The sequence below is a fragment of the Mustela lutreola genome, chromosome 14 (genome assembly GCF_030435805.1).
Source record: "Mustela lutreola isolate mMusLut2 chromosome 14, mMusLut2.pri, whole genome shotgun sequence".
Taxonomy (NCBI): domain Eukaryota; kingdom Metazoa; phylum Chordata; class Mammalia; order Carnivora; family Mustelidae; genus Mustela; species Mustela lutreola.
In genome coordinates, this window is record NC_081303.1 from 30,089,148 (window position 1) to 30,095,147 (window position 6,000).

The window sequence follows — 6,000 nt, forward strand, 5'->3', positions numbered from 1 at the left end:
ATTCACTTTGAGTGGAAAATTCGAGTTTCAGATGGTTGGTGAGTGCTCAGTAATTCTACTAAGGGGGCTTGTGATAGTCATCCCCCTTATGGAACTCCTACAGGATTTATGCTTAAGGAATATGGCTCTTCTTGCTGTAAAATTTGCCCCATCACTCCTGTTATTTAAATCACTCACATTACCTGGGATGATTTAAAACTTCACTGGCCAAAATGAACCACTTCTGATATCCCTAAAGTAATTTACTTATATGCACCACTGGAAAGGATTACACACCAAACAAAATGAGTAGGAAGCTTACTTTAATTGGCATCTGGAGGCCTCAAGAAGAAACACTGAGATTTTGTTTCTCTTCAGGCAGTTAACTCTAAACTTTTTGACCTAATTCATAGCTCTGAGAGGTTCTCAAAATTAGAAAAGTCAGCCAATGCCTCCCCTATCTCCTTCTTCAGAGTATACAGTTTGGCTCCCCATCTGTTTATCTGTTCCTCTTCAGCTCCTATGCATTTCTTGGGTCAAGATTTTCTTGAAGCCCCTCAGTCACACATCTCCTTTTCCCCAAAGTTGGAAATATTTTAAAATAGGGGACCCCCAAATACCAAATTTCAAGACAATCTAGACACCCTAATATCTGTCCCTGTTCTTTCTCTGAAAGACCCTAAACCAGAACCCCTCTTGCATTCTATTCCCAAGACTATTTGGTCAAAAAATTCCACCCAATTTAGTCATATTTATTATGTACTGCTCATTAAAATCCAGATTGTTTAAAGAAAGCTTCTGCCCAATATCAAAAGATACCCCTTAAGTTCTGAGGCAATCCAAGGAATTGAACCTAAAATTAAAGATTATTCACACAAAAAAAATTAATTGTCCTTTGCATATGTGCTTTTGGTTCTGTAATACAAAGCTGGTTATTTCAGAAAGAGAAAGAAAAAGGGACCAACAAAAGTGGATGCAGGACGTTGTAGAAATTTTGAAGAAAAGGAATTTTATGTTGCGTGGCCAAAGCTTGTTGAGATTGAATGTGTTTGTAGGTTTTTTAAAGTGAGCTCAATTGTGTACTAATATCAAACTAGAATTTGGTTTTCTCTCTGTTAAGACAACAAAATTATCCTATATATTGGTCTGTTCTTAATAAGAAGATGTAAACAGGGGTGCCTGGATGGCTCAGTCAGTTCAGTGTCCAACTCTTGATAGCCACTCAGGTCATGGTCTCAGGCTCATGAGATCGATCCCAGCATTGTGCTCCACATTCAGCAGAGGAGTCTGCTTGAGATTCTCTCCCTCTCCCTCTGCCCCTCCTTGCTCTCTTCTCAAATAAATAAATATATTTTTTTAAAAAAACCCTTGCCAACAAAGTTTCTTTACCATTAATGTAATCTGCCTTGGAAACAATGACTCTGGGTTTTTGTCTTTATCATGTCTTTTATTACTTCAAAACTGAGTCTTCTCTATTCAATCTATGTAATCTTCTATATTTATATTTGAATTCTTTTTTGTCACTTTGGTTAAGTAGATAATTAGGTACTATCATAATTTTCTGCAATCCTATTTAGCCAAACATCTAAACCTTTTGATATTTCTAACAAACTTCCCCAAATCAAATTCTAAATAAAGTTTTTTAACCTGGAAAAATTAGGATTTTTTTTTCTAGAGAGTCTCTGGAACATTCCAAAGGATCTATTAAACTAATTAGGCTTATTTGATATGATAAATTACATGATATGATAAATCTGACAAGCATTGTCAAATAAGTAATACTAGGGCACCTGGGTGGCTCAGTGGGTTAAGCCGCTGCCTTCGGCTCAGGTCATGATCTCAGAGTCCTGGGATCGGTCCCGCATCGGGCTCTCTGCAAGCAGGGAGCCTGCTTCCCTCTATCTCTCTCTCTCTCTGCCTGCCTCTCCGTCTACTTATGATCTCTCTCTGTCAAATAAATAAATAAAATTTTTAAAAAATAATAAGTAATACTAAATTTTCTTTTTGTTATATTTACATGTGCATATGTTAATATAAGTGTTCCAAAAAATGTATGACATTCCTAAAATTCTGACACAAGTTCAATAGAAATCTGTTTTCTGTGTAACAGGATGCCCAATGCACTTACCCCCTGCTTCCTTTGGCCTATAGCTGATAAACAGGGATATACTTCAAATTTTCAAGAGCTTAATCAAATCTATAGAGGATAATCAAACTTTGGGAGAACGTCCTTTCCACAGCATGTTCCTGAGACAAAGACATTGACCATTATAGTGTTCAACCTAGAGACCTGGTTTATTGAAAAGACATCTCCCAAAAGACTCCGTTCAGCATCGCTGGAAGCGACCATACCAGGTATTGCTAACTAATCTGCACTGCTAAATCAGAAGGCATTGACTCATGGATTCATTTCTCATTTTAAGAGGGCTCCAACATCCAACTGATCTATTAAACCAACCAAAGAACTCAAACTGACTATATCCCAGGGAAAAGAAGCAGACAAATCTGCTTTCCCAAGAGTCAGAACCTGGTCAGTACAATAATTTTTACACAATTACCAAAACCTTAGTGGAAACTACAAAACTCCCTGAGAACTTTGGACTCTTGTTCCTCTGTGTAGGAATTCTCATGGATTTTTGCTGTTTTATACTCTGTAGGATTTCTTCACTGGCGGTAACCAAATCTCCAAGGTTTCTGTTTACCTACTCTTGTTCCCTCCCTGCCTTTACATATATCAACACTACTAATTTTTTTGATCCTAATAGTTTTCCTCTCTCATCTTCTTCCACACATGGAAGGAAAATGTGATTGTTCAAGTGTCTCAATCCCTAGCTTTATCGGGGATCTGTATAACTGTTGAATCTGCAATCATTACCCAGTTTTTGCACACACACACACACACACACACACACACACAAAAGTTTTGCAAAGACTAATGACCTAATAGTTCTGCCAGTCTCTAACTTCTCAAATGTTCTCAAACTTTACGGTAACTTTGGATAAAAAGCTTTGTGCTCTAGCCTACTGAGCCCAAGTTTTCAGCCCCAAACTCCCATTCCTTGCTTTCTCCCAAAAAAAGCACTACCCTACACACTATCCACATTTTTTCCCTCTAAAAAGATCAGTAAGCTCTTGGAAGGTGGGTTTTCAGGCTTACTTGTACCTGAAATACAAACCATGGACCCATCTTTCCTGATAAGAATTTGCCATTTGTGAAACTTTCTTATCCAACCCTCTTCCCTTGGCCAGCCCTCCCCAAGCCTGTCAACTTAATGAAATTTGTGGAGAACTTCCTAAGACTGATCCCGACCTTGAACTCATCTCCTCTTCATTGCCTGTCATGGAATCTATAAATATTGTCAACATGTCTGGCTTGCTCTGTGCATAGAGCATATATTTTTGTGGACATGGTCACCAGTTTTGGGTCTATGAATGTCCTGCCATTTGGAGAGGCCTTGGTGGTGCGTGTTTTGGGGGGCACTTCACATCTCCTTTTACTGTTCTCAAAATGGCCTCCTGAATGTCACTCAAAAAGAAAAAGAGCCTCATCCATGGTGAATGATTACCTTTCCGAATATGAAGACAATAACTGTGGCCACAGCCAAGGCTGTGATCTTCTTGCCAGATATTTCAGAGATCAAATATCTTTGAGTCCCAGGTTTGTGGCTTGGGGTAGGCACATCAGACTGGAAATTATGACGAGAAGTCTTACCAGAACTATTAACAGAGTAGCTGCACCACTCCCAGAGCCATGGGAACCCAGAAAAGACCTTTAGGTTCCCTAGTATGGGTAGCCCTTTACAATGAGATGGCTTTAGATCACTTACTTGCAGCCCTCAGAGGAGTCTGTGCCACACGTAATACCTTTTGCTGTACATGGGTAAAAACCTCACAGCAAGTAGTATTAGAAACCACTCTGTTGCTCAAACTAGCCACATCCTTAAAAGGGCATTTGAGCTTCACCCCAGGAGGCTTAATTTTTTGTTTGTTTGTTTTTTGCACCACCCCCAGTGCTCCATGCAATCCGTGCACTCTCTAATACCCACCACTGGTTCCCCCAAGCTCCCACCCACCACCCCTTCAAACCCCTCAGATTGTTTTTCAGAGTCCACAGTCTCTCATGGTTCACCTCCCCTTCCAATTTCCCTCAACTCCCTTCTCCTCTCCATATCCCCTTGTCCTCTATGCTACTTGTTATGTTCCACAAATAAGTGAAACCATATGATAATTGACTCTCTCTGCTTGACTGATTTCACTCAGCATAATCTCTTCCAGTCCCATCCATGTTACTACAAAAGTTGGATATTCATCCTTTCTGATGGAGGCATAATACTCCATAGTGTATATGGACCACATCTTCCTTATCCATTCATCCATTGAAGGGCATCTTGGTTCTTTCCACAGTTTGGTGACTGTGGCCATTGCTGCTATAAACATTGGGGTACAGATGGCCCTTCTTTTCACTACATCTGGATCTTTGGGGTAAATACCCAGTAGTGCAATGGCAGGGTCATAGGGAAGCTCTATTTTTAATTTCTTGAGTAATCGCCACACTGTTTTCCAAAGTGACTGCACCAACTTGCATTCCCACCAACAGTGTAAGAGGGTTCCCCATACTCCACATCCTCTCCAACACATGTTGTTTCCTGTATTGCTAATTTTGGCCATTCTAACTGGTGTAAGGTGTTATCTCAATGTGGTTTGAATTTTAATCTCCCTGTTGGCTAGTGATGATGAACGTTTTTTCATGTGTCTGATAGCAGGAGGCTTAATTTTGAGTTTGTTTTTTATATTTTTAGCTGGATTACTTTAATTTGTGCCATATATGCTATTTTCAAATTGCTTGTACAGCACATTGCCTATTGCTATACTACTACTCAAAATGTCAATGGTAATTGCTCAAAGACTCAAAACCATTAATCAAATCTACCATTTGACTAACAGAAATAAGAACCTGATTGACGGCTAGACCTTATTTCCTCAAACTTCCTTGTTACTCAAATGTGGCCATAAGACTCTCACCTAGGACCTACTTGGATATAATAAATATCAACCAGCTACGAAATGTACCCCCTCCTGAGAGATAAGATGGACAAGGAGCAGGCTGCCAACCACTCCAGCAACGAAATGGAACTCCACCACCATGGACTTGATCACAGATGCTTTTCTGCCCAAAAGATCTTGATCAAAAGGGGAAAATGTGAGAAAAAATTCCAGCGTGAAGTAAGCATTGTTAAGAGACTCATTCAAAAGAGTCTAAGGGTGCCTGAGTGACTCAGTGGGTTAAAGCCTCTGCTTTCAGCTCAGGTCATGATCCCAGGGTCCTGGGATTGAGTCCCACATAGGGCTCTCTGCTTGGCAGGGAGCCTGCTTCCCTTCCCCTCTCTCTGCCTCTGCCTACTTGTGATCTCTCTCTGTCAAATAAATAATAAAAAAATCTTTTATATATATATATTTTTTTAATTTTTTATTTTTTATAAATATGTATTTTTATCCCCGGGGTACAGGTCTATGAATCAGCACTCACCAAAGCAAATACCCGCCCCAATGTCCATAACCCCACCCCCCCTTCTCCCAACCCCCCTTCACCCAGCAACCCTCAGTTTGTTTTGTAAGATTAAGAGTCACTTATGGCTTGTCTCCCTCCCAATCCCATCTTGTTTCATTGATTCTTCTCCTACCCACTTAAGCCCCCATGTTGCATCACCACTTCCTCATATCAGGGAGATCATATGATAGCTGTCTTTCTCTGCTTGACTTATTTCGCTAAGTATGATACGCTCTAGTTCCATCCATGTTGTCGCAAATGGCAAGATTTCATTTCTTTTGATGGCTGCATAGTATTCCATTGTGTATATATACCACATCTTCTTGATCCATTCATCTGTTGATGGACATCTAGGTTCTTTCCATAGTTGGGCTATTGTGGACATTGCTGCTATAAACATTCGAGTGCACGTGCCCCTTTGGATCACTACGTTTGTATCTTTAGGGTAAATATCCAGTAGTGCAATTGCTGGG